This window comes from Lissotriton helveticus, chromosome 3_1, assembly GCF_964261635.1.
Source record: "Lissotriton helveticus chromosome 3_1, aLisHel1.1, whole genome shotgun sequence".
Classification (NCBI taxonomy): domain Eukaryota; kingdom Metazoa; phylum Chordata; class Amphibia; order Caudata; family Salamandridae; genus Lissotriton; species Lissotriton helveticus.
In genome coordinates, this window is record NC_136061.1 from 121,004,243 (window position 1) to 121,016,325 (window position 12,083).

The window sequence follows — 12,083 nt, forward strand, 5'->3', positions numbered from 1 at the left end:
AATAGCAGGGCCCCAGGTCAACTAAGTCAGGAAACCAGCAAAACACCAGGCAAAAAGTTGGGGGCAACCATAGTCAGGGATCTACCTTCCTACATAACCCCCCCCCCCCCAAACGAAAGGAGATAAGGCTAGCCTTGCCAGGTAAGCCTATATTGCCTGAGTGGCCATATAAGGAAGTACCAGCACTGGCATGGTTACCCCCTATCTCATGGTCCACTAAGCAATCCCTCACCCTAAGGGTGTCTGAGGGTCTCCACCATAGGGAATCTCTACCTGTGGTGTGTTTTGGCAAAGTAAAAGGCTGGTGCTGAAATGGAGTACTGAAGTGAGGCTCCACTAATTTTGGGCTCAGCTTCCTCCAATCATTATCCACCATAGAGGCCTTTTTTTCCAAGACTGAGTTGTTTTGGGCTCTCAGGGTCAACCTCTGGCTACCTACAGCTGGAGGTTGGGTCCCTCTGTTTGGCTTACTGGAGGAACAGGTCAGGTCTGGGGCCCTCAGGTCCCAAGTTTGGCTGTGCCCAACAGTGTCCATCTTTGGGAGGTCCCTAACTAATTTTAAGGGGGATCCCTCAGGTGTGTGTTTTATTTTCACTTGGCTAGGTCTGCTAGCTTCAGTGCCCTTAATCTGCTGATTGGGGAATTCTTTTGGACAGGGGCCCTTTGGGGTCCAACACTGGCCTCCCTGACCTCTACAGCCCTGTGCTGACTGAGGCAGGGTAGAGAGGGGCAGGTTACCTGCTCCAGACTGGGTCCCACCTTGGAAGGGTCCACTGACATCAGGGGTTCTGCCAGGCTAGGCCTGACTACCACTGTGGCAGTTTCTTCACAAGGGGTCAGATCAGTTCCCTGAGGAGGCTGATCCTTTCCTAAAGTCTGGTGGGAGGGAGATTTATCTTCCTCCTCAATGCTCTCTGTCTGAGTGGAGTGATCCATAGTTTCAGGCTTCACAACACTGTCATCTGTCTGAGTTTGAGCTGTGGCCATCACAACTCTCCCAACCTTTTCAGGAGGGGGCTCAGTTTGGGTGTGGGTTGTGACCATCACGGCCTTGACAACCTGTTCTGGGAAGGAAGTTGTCTGAGATTGGGCTGTGTCTGGCACAGCCCTCCTGACCTGTTCAGGGAGGACATCTTGGACTGGGGCTGTGGCTATCACTGCCCCACTAACCTTACCATGGATGTTTACCATTTTAGAATGGGTTTCTTGCTCTACTTCAGCCCAGGCTGAGAGCTCTAAATCATTCCCCAGTAGGCAATCTACAGGCAAGTTTGGTGACACTGCCACTCTCTTGTGGCCAGTGACACCTCCCCAGCTGAGATTGACCACTGCCATGGGATGATCTCTCTGTACTCCATCAATATTGGTCACCTGGTATGTGGCACCAGGTAAAAGTTGCCTTGAGGGGACTAGACTCTCAGTCACCATGGTGATGCTAGCCCCTGTATCCCTATAGGCCTCAACTGTTATACCATTGATGAGGGGTTCCTGCCTGTACTTGCCCAAAGTGTTGGGACAAGTTGTGAAGTTGGCAAACCCCATGCCAGTCTCACAGACAAGAGTATCTAAGTTTGGGGACCTGGTTAGGCCAGAGTCCCCAGGAACTCCCAAAGTAAATGCACCCAAATTCTTGGGGGCACTCCCACCACCTGGGGGATTACTACTAGTAGTAACAGGAGGTTTGGGAATGTTACTTGGGGGTATGTTCTCCTTATTGTTATTCTTGGGGCAACTGCTGTCAGTTTTCAAATGACCCACCTGTTTACAGGGATAACAATAAGGTTTCTTCTGGTTGTTGGAAGGATTCTGGGACCCACACCCCTCAGAGGATTTTTGGGGCCCTGATGTGGTTTGATCTGTAGATTTATTCCCACCCTTCTCTTGAGGCTTGGTTGATTCCTTTTTCTGGTCACCGCCTTGGTTCTTGGGCCTAATCCTGGTTCTGACCCACTTGTCTGCCCTCTTACCCAATTCTTGTGGAGAGGTCAGATCAGAGTCCACCAGGTGCTGGTGTAATAACTGGTTCTGACAATTATTTAAGACTTGCTCTCTCATAATAAGATTATACAATCCTGTGAAGTCAGTAACCTTGCTACCCAGCAACCAGCCTTCCAAAGCCTTAGTGGCACAATCAACAAAGTCTGACCAGTCCTGAGACTGAGTTTTCTGGGTGTCTCTGAACAGCAACCTGTACTGCTCAGTGGTTAAGCCAAACCCATCAACCAGTGTATTCTTCAGGACCTGGTAATTGTTAGCATCCTCAACTCTAGTAGTGAGGAGCTTATCTCTACCTTTGCCATCAAAGGAGAGCCACAGTATAGCTGCCCACTGACTCTGGGGAATGCACTGCACAGTGCAGGCCCTCTCCAGAGCAGCCATCCATTTCTGGATGTCATCCCCTTGTTTAAAGGGGGGCACTATTTTTGTCAGGTGTTTAGTATCTAAACCCTTCTCTCTATCTCTTGGGAGATTGCTGCCACCAGTGGGAGCTAACCCACACATCTGCTGCTCTCTAGCAAAGGCAAGCTTCTCTTTGGCCAGGGCAAGTTCTTCCCTTTCAATCCTCAGTTTAGCTTGTCTCATCCTTGCTTCATGCTCTCTTCTCTGAGGGGAAGTCAATCTCCTCTGGGGAGAGTTCCTTCTCCCCTGAGAAGAGGCATTAGAGTGCAGAGATCTAATGGAGTCCCTAGAAGGAGATCTATCTCTCCTAACTCCAAGGTTAGGCCTCATTAGGGTCAGTACTGGGGGTCCCCCAGACCCTTCCCCAAGTAGGTCTAAGTTGGCCCTAGTTAGCCTTCTGACTACCTCCAGACCTTTGTCTACCTCATCCCCAGAGAGTTCCTCTTGATCCTCCTCCTCAACTGCATTGGCAGTGTTGGGGAGGTCTGGATCCCCAGAGGTTCCCTCTAAGGCTGGCATATTCTCATGTAACTGAGAAATCTTTCTGGCATCATATGTCTCTAAGAGACCTATCAGAAAGGGAATGGTGGGGTTAGACCCCTGCTTCAGTTTCCTGGAGACAGATTTGTCTCATCTCCTGGAAACTGAGAGCTGCATATCTTGAAGTGACCTGTGGAGGGTCAACACTTACCAGGGGAGTCTCAGTGGACTCTCCATGGGTAGACATGCTTTTCTAGTGAGGTGTAAGTGGTGCACTTACCTACACTATATGTTTGCCTACTGATCCCTTGCTAGAGTTGTAGTTTAGGGTGTGTTAGGCCCTAGGAGCTACAACAGCTGGTTCAGTAGAACTCAGAGTATTCTAAGCTAAGTTATATGTACCTTTAGTATTTATGTGATCTTTCACAAGATATTCTTAGGATATGTGTGGTAAAACAACAGCAAGCTCAAATCCCAACCACTGCTCACCAATGTGAGAAGTTGGCTTGATGTGCAGTGCTCACTATTCTAGTGATCACTATATATCAGTCCAAACAACCCTTATTGATGATTGGTTGTAAGTCAACCTTATAGACCAGCTATCCTAGTAGCATGGATACGAGCAGTCTAAGGCTAAGACTCTAGAGGGCGTGTTAAGCCAGCTGTTTTACCATCACATTACCCCTTGAACACCCAGTGAAAGGACACCACACAAGTGTTATGAAAATAAACAATGTATTTATTAGAATCACAACAACCCTGTACTCTTTATGAGGACAGGGTGCTAAGCACACAACAAAACTCTTACGAAAATACTTAAGTTAGCACAGTATACACAAATGCCCGAGGGGCACGAAAAACCATATACTCTAAAAGTGGAATGCGAAATTACTAGCAGGTAAGTACAGTACTAATAGGCTTTGGAATCGCTAGGACTTGACTATAGAATCGTTAGATTACTTCTAGGAGACCCAGGGGACTCGGGTGCAGAGTGTGCACTCTCACGCGGGATGCGGGACAAAGTCTATGGAAGCTAGTAAAGTTAAAGTTAGTGTTCACGGGCGAACCCGACCTGGTAGGGAGAAAACGACAGTGGATCCTGACCCTTGGATAGTGAGGCCATGCTGGGACACCGAATTGCTGAAGTTACCTAGCCCAGGGGCTGCAGCTGCATAGGTCTCAAAAGACGTCGGGAATCCTCGTTGCCGGACCAGGAGCCTGGAAGAAAGGAGTTGCTGGCAGGCGACCAGTGAAGATTGTTCGAGTGATCCAAGCCTGGATCGAAGAGGGATGACACCTGAAAGCAGAGGGGACCAAGTTCGTGACTACTAGCCAGTAGTCAGTGGGCACCAGGAGGGCACCGGATGGTAGTCACCTCGACTAGGTGAGTGGGCGACGCTGTGCTCTGCAGATCTCACGGACCAGGAGGCGTTGTCGGCGACCAGGATGGAGAGGCGAGCTGTCCCACGATGGATGAAGCTGTCGGCGTCGAAGTACCCAGGATTGGGCAACAAGCCTTGGCTAATTCAAGCCCACGGGGTGGACTCAAAATGGCGTCTTGAGTGGACCAGGAGGGTCCGGGGTGCTCCTCTTCTGGAAGGGAGCAAGGGCCAGTCTGGAGCAACCAGACCAGCAGCAGAAATGTCGTCGGGCGTCGTTCAGAAGGCCACAAGCCAGCGGGCTAGTAGCCAAACAACGTGGTGAGCAGCAAAAAGCAGAAGGGCCCCACGCAGATCGTGGAGATGCTGGGAGGCTGCACTTCGGTGCTGGAGCTGCTCAGGGTCGGGGCTTCTCGGACCCCAAAGCACTCACCAGAGGATGACTCGGCGGACTTGCTGTGCAGAAGTCGTGCAGTCTTGGCAATAGTCGGTCCCTTGAGGTCTCGTCGCACTCACGGTTCTCAGCTTGGCTGTAGAGGTGAGTAGAGGTCGGAGGTGCCAGGGAAGCCGGGTCTTGTCGAGCTGGGCAGTCGGATTCCGGAGGAAGGACTTACAGCAGACCGCAGTGTTCTTGCGATGGTGCCTGCGGATGCAGGGTGACTACTCCTTAGTCACAAGGGAGAATCTTGAAGAAGGAAAGCTTGAAGTCCTTTCGCAGAAAGTCGTGTCTTGATTCCAAAGATGATCTGATTTGGAAGGGGGCCAGTCCCTACCTTTATCTGGGAAAAGGGGGCTGGCACGCGACTAAGTCCTGCCCTATGGGTGGGACCAGGAGGGGGGTGGTTACACCCACTTCCTTTGGCAGGCTTTCCCCAGGCCAGGGTCTGGTGTGCCCCTGGAACTGGTTCAGGCCGGCCTATGCACAGTGAGCACCGGGGTGCCACGTGCAGTCACCTTCCTCTGAAGCCCTGCCTACCTAGAATACACAAAATCCTGTCTGGGACGGTGCTGGCACCGCCCCTGGCAGGAAACCCTTTGTCCTTATCTCCTGCTCTGGGAGGACTCCCAGGAGCAGGAGGGCAGACTTGTGTCTCGGTGGCAGCATCCATTTTGTGGAGCTGAGGCTCTGTTTGACTTTAACCGGGGTTACAGGCTACATGCATGTCGTGTCCCTCTAGAAGGGTGGAATGCTAACCCCGTCGCCAGAATTGGCGAGGGGTTAGTATTCCAATTCGTATGACACCTTACTCGACATGTTTTGATAAAGCGATACCAGAGTTGGCATTTAACCGCGAGGATTATAATGCACTTAAGAGTATATGGTATGCGATATCATGGAAACGGCTAAGGGATGGATCAGGTCATGCCAGAGCACCATCTCACACGATTCCAAGCACTCTGCCTCCAGGATTGTTAAGGCCTGCCATAGGAGTGACTGATAGGAGATCTGTGTGTCCATTTTAGGGTTAGATATAGGTATACTATATCTAAAGCAAAGGGTGAGTACACCACCTTGCCCCAGCTGTCGTGCAGCCAGTTGTGTCAGTTTTAGTTAGTCAGCCCAGGGGTGGCATAATACATGCTGCAGCCCCTGGGAGACTTCTGGGTGCACCTCAGCCCTGGGTACAGGGACTTGGAGAGGCCCCAGTGCTAATTGGATATGTACCTAGGGTACATGGAATCCATTTTACAGAGAGAGCAGTAGGCCTGGGGTCCTGAATAGCAGGGCCCCAGGTCAACTAAGTCAGAAAACCAGCAAAACACCAGGCAAAAAGTTGGGGGCAACCATAGTCAGGGATCTACCTTCCTACACCGTATTTACAATATATTTGACAAAAAAGGTTATTAACTTACACAAAACAACTCCATTCGTCTGGTTCGTTAAACAAAGTGATAGCATTTTCTCAATTGCACAAGTATTCTGCATTTCCAGTAGGCAGCGCTTACCTCTTCTCTACCACAGAATTTTTACACTCGCCGATAAAGTACAACCACTTCCTCTACTTTACCCTTCTCTCAAGCCCGGGTTAAGCTCTATCACTCTCCCAGCATAAAGTTTTAAATCAGGATACACAATGATCCCTGTACTTGAAAGCCAAGATTTTATAGACTGTCCTCGCTATACATTTATCCTTTCACACATAGGGGTTGATTCCGATTCTGGAAAAAAAACGTCCGTACGATTTGTATCCGGAGCTCTCTCCGTACGAATCGTACCCGTCCGTCCGAGTCGCGTAGTACGATCCGTATTCCGTCAATCCGTCCGAATCGTTGCGATCCGTACGTATTGCAAGGCTGAAACCGTGAACCGTACGACTCGTACACATGCCGTACGACTCGTACACATGCCGTACGAACCGAAGAGTACGATCCGGACCGGGGTATGACGGGGACACGATTCGTACGGTCCACGTCAGGTAAGGGCGAGTCGTACGGAAAAGCACACAAACACATACACACCGTATGGTCCGTACCCCCCATGATCGCAGGGGTACGCATCGTACCCCTGCGATCATGGGGTGTATGAGCCGTACCCCATGTACGATGGGTGTACGAGCCGTACCCCATGTACGATGGGTGTACGAGCAGTACCCCATGTACGATGGCTACACCCATCGTACATGGGGTACGGCTCGTACACCCATCGTACATGGGGTACAGCTCGTACACCCATCGTACATGGGGTACGGCTCGTACACCCATCGTACATGGGGTACGGCTCGTACACCCATCGTACATGGGGTACGGCTCGTACACCCCATGATCGCAGGGGTACAGTGCGTACCCCTGCGATCATGGGGGGTATGCACCGTACCCAGGGGGGCCGTTCCGTACCTGTTTCGGAGCGAACTCTGCTTTTACGGCTGTTTTCAGCTCCCGTAGAAAAAGGGTTGTACGGTGCATACCCGACACATATCGTACTTGCTGGGTCGTAAAAACCAGCCACGAACCGTACAGATGTCGCGTACAGCGGATTCCGAGGGAGAATCGTACGGAGATTAGAGTCGTACGGTCTCTGTACGACTCGTACGGAGTACAGCTCCTGGTACGATTCGTACTTCGTCGTACATACGTACGTACGATTCGTACGGGAAAAACGCTCCGAATGGCTATTCGGAACGGTTTTTCCCGAATCGGAATCGGCCCCTCAGTGTCCCTAAACAGTGATATACGATGATACCACCGCAGTATACAACGACACTACTTTTTTTAAACAGACTATGCGATGTGCGACTTCATTGCCACACTTCCTATGCCTGCAGAGAGAGTGACCAGCTTCACTCAATTCTCGGAAGCCTTTTCAGGACTACATATAATGTAATACGAACTCAACAGATGTTAGTCATAATTCTGTATATCAAAACCCTTATATAACGCTTTATACATAATCCTAGCTAATTCTATAGCAACCAATGCTCTGCTACCAAGCTAATTACTGATGCAGCGGTTCTCCGAAAATAATTTCTAAAACCATAACACCTTTCCCTGAAGTACAAAATCATACATATACTCGACAGTGGGGACCATAACGCTGCGAGTTACTCACAAACACTTACACCTTACTCCATGGATTGGTGAAATTCAAAGGAGAGCTGCTGTATCATAGCGGGATGTCTAAATCTATAACTGAATATTTACACTATTTACACCTGCAGTTTAAATGAGTTTACCATGGTTTTCATTAACAAACATTTATTTAGACACGCCGCCACTGTGGTCGACGGATCTGCTAGTAAAAAATTAGGCGTAGGAAAAATCAAGACCAGCTTAATTCTCCATTTATCTAATTTTTATTAACAGCAAATGTAACATGTCTAAAATGTATTCACTTTATTTTTTTTTTATTCAAAAACGACATTAAAGGAAAATAAGGATTTTATTTCAAAACGGTTAATTTCATTTATTTAAAAAAATTCAGAAATAGACATGTACCGATTCGGTATTTAAGAATAGGTAAATAGTATGTAGGTAATTTTTCGGTACATTTTACCGAATCTGTAAAATTCCTACAGAAAATTCCTACAGGACCTGTAGGCCCTTAGGAATGAAAGTCAATTACCGAATCGGTAAATACCGATTCGGTAAAAGGGGTAAAACATTGAAGGGTGGCAGGGTGTCACTTTGACACCCTGTTGCACCCTTCAATTGTGTATGGGTGCACATATTGCAGACATATGTCTGCAGACGTATGTCTGCAACATGGCACTGTTGAAAAAGCAAAAAAGATGTTTTTTCAAAGGTTTTCATTATTTACCACCAACTTGTAGTTGGTGGTAAATAACGAATCCTTAACTGAGGAATGCACTAACTTGCGTGCTCCCTACATCCTGGATTCGGTAATTTACAGAATCGGGATGTTAAGAATTCGGTATTTTACCGAATCCTTAAATTACTGATTTGGTAAAATACTGAATCCTACAAAAATGCCACCTACATCTAAGAAGCCCAATACCGGTCGGTAACGGACAAAATTCAGTAATTTCGGCCGTTACCGACCGGTATTTGGCTACCTACATCTGGCCCTTAAAATTCAAATCTCATTCTAAAGAAATAAGAAATTTATTCAAAGTCTTTAGAGAAGAATACATTATAATTTATCATGTGTGTGTAGCTTAAATAAGTCAAACAATGGTAAAAAATACCAAAAATAAATGTAACAACATACCCTGCTGTCTAAGATAGCATTGTTCCAAACGTTTAGTCAATGTAAAACACAAAAGCGGCAAATAATTATTTAAGTTCAGTATATTTAATTTCATATACTTGAAACAGATCAAAATTAATTTGACAAAAGGAAGATACAAAGGTTGCTCAATGGAAGAGAGAAGAAGGGTGTGCTCGTGATGGGTAGGGAAATGTAAATACAAATATTCAGTTTATAAATTATTACGGCTTTGGCAGTGGACTGGTAAAGAGACCAGTACAGAAAGGCCTGCCCCAAATAAATCATTTAGTAGGCGCCAATTAACACAGAGTTGATCGTTCACCTCTAGGTTGCCCCCACCCCCTTCGTCCTGAAGAAGACTCGCAGCGGAGGTTTAACTCACCCTCTATGCACAAGCCGAGTCGAAACGTCGACACACCCCACCCACTAACGGCCTGTATCACATCCCATCCCCTACGCTTGATGTTGCATTTATGCATTTACAAAAAGTATATAAAAAATGTTAATCATGATTTTTTTGGGACAGGCCTTTCTGTACTGGTCTCTTTACCAGTCCATTTCCGAATCTGTAAAAATGTACAAACTCTGAATATTTGTGACTATTTCATTTTCCCTACCCATCACAAGCACACCCATTCTTCTCTCTTCCTTTGAGCAACCTTTGTACCTTCCTTTTGTCAAATTAATTTTGATCTGTTTCAAGTATATGAAATTTAATATACTGACTTTAAACAATTCTTTGGCGCTTTTGTGTTTTACATTGATTGTACATTTGGAACAATGCTATCTTAGACAGCAGGGTATGTTGTTGCATTTATTTTTGGTGTTTTTTTACCAGTGTTTGACTTATTTAGGAGACACACACATGATTAATTATAATGTATTCGTCTCTAAAGCAGTCACGGAACACTTGTTTCATTACTGCATTGTACTCAGGTCTTGTGACGTTTATTGGGTAACCCCATTCATTTGTAATGGTCCATTCTATTGCAGCCTTCTGCAGTGTGTACAATTTTGTCAGGCAGGCTTTGGTATCCAGCTCAGCTCTGCTCACTTGGTACATTTCCAGGGCTTCTTGTAGCTACTAGCTCACCATTGGTCACCGTTGAAAGTACAGAAAGGAAATCTATTAGAAGCCCATCTGTAAAATCACTCTGCCACACTATAAATGTGGAAATGTATGCATTTTGCCATCGGCTCTTCGCCAAATTGTTTTTAATTCAAAATTGCCCAATATATGCTAGTGTCTGGCACACTCTTCAAAAGACATTATGACAACGGTTGGACCAGATGTTCCCCTCAATGAGCTATGTGGTCCTGTTATGCCCATTGATTGTAATTTTTTTAAGGACTTTGTTTTTTTTCTGTTTGATTGGATTATTAGGAGAATAACATTAAGATTGAGTAATTATATTCTAATATTATAGTGATAAACATAACCAAAGAAAATGTTATTGCTCATTTAGGTCTCGGCTAACTGTTTGTAGGCAGACTTATTGTTTCCAAAATATAACTTATACTTGGAGTGGGGTTTAAGCGAGCCCCGTCCTCACGATTGGTTCGCTTTATTGTCTTTCTCAGTTGTTTCCTCTTGATTGGATGGCTTTCCTTCCTATTCTTATGTTTCTCTTGTCAGGAAGCATTTTGTGTTCAAGGTATTTTGATTGGATGAGTTGTATCCTTCCATTGCATACTTAAGGGGCTCTTGTTTAATTTATGTTCAGCACTCCCATGGAGCACTGCTTCCACCCAGTCGCCCCCGCTCTCTTTTTTTCATTCCATCACTATACCTCCATGATGGCCCCTGCCCCGGTACTTGGATCCTATCTTGCTCCACATGAATATATATTTTTTATGTATTACATTTTGCATGAAGGTCCGGTAGCTGTAAAGTGCTGCGAAATACGCTCATCCTGTTTTGTGATTTATATTCACCTATTCTTTTTTTTGTACATTTTATTTTTCTGGTCTAACATGGCTATTTGGCTACTTGCGTCACAACGCATTCATGAGACACAATGCAGGCGTGTGCACGTATCATGATGGATGCGTCACAATGCCTGGCTGTCCATAGGCGCGACTACTGAAATGGGTTTTCTTTATTTGAAAACCCATTTCAAAATTGCTGGTGCAATCTTGAAGCATGTTCATGTGCTATTACCAAAAGCACTGGCTCTGCCTTCAAATAATTTTTATATGAAGTGCAATGTGACAGCGTTTGATGGATGTAAGTTGGAATTGACATGAGAGACATTTTCTTTCAGCTATCACTTTTTCAGGATGGGAATTTCCAAATAGGAAGGTTTCCCAACAGCCAGATTCTTTCTTTGTCTTCGGACCTTGTAAAAGGTTAACTGATCCCTATCTCAGTGACATTGAAGAGATACACTTGAGGGCGCTTTGACGCCTTGTTGCGGAACGAAGCGCTACATAAATACAATTACAAAGACATTGTGAACTCTTTCTGCCAGAATGCAGTATGTATGATACAGAGAGCTTTATAATGGAAATGGTCTATAGTAGCTAAAGCTTGTAAGTGGCAAACTTCTAAGGTTTTCAAGAGTCAATGCCTGTGCATGGAGATATTTTATATAGTAAAATGTCCTACTTTGCTTTGGTGAGAATTGACTCCTTTGTTAAGCTAAGTGGTGCTCCTGTAAGTCATTCTTATGAGAACAGTGGTGCTAAAAAGTGATGTATTCAGTTTTTTGTGTGCAATTAGATTTTTTTTCCTGGCTAGCAGGTGATGGTATTTACAGGTTTTTACCACTTGCGAAATTTAGCTGCTGCAATAATTCTTGCTCTTAATGATCACTCGCGGGGGGATATTCTCAAGAACGTGTGATAATTACCGCAAATCTAGCTTAACACAACTCTCCACATTGGAGTATATTGCGAGAAAATAACGCAGTTTTAACGTTGTATTCTCAGCACAGCGATACCATGCAATAGGCTCACGATAACGCATCAAAAGTTCCGCGAAAAAGTCAACGCAATGCTGCAAAAATGGGAAACACAAACGCAAAAAAAGTTGCGATGAGGCCAATCTCGATACAAAAATCACCGAAAACCAGCATCAGGCCTGCAATTCACAGGGAAGAATCACCATAAAAGTAGAAAAAAACATACAAACAAAAGCCAAACAACAGCGAAGCACA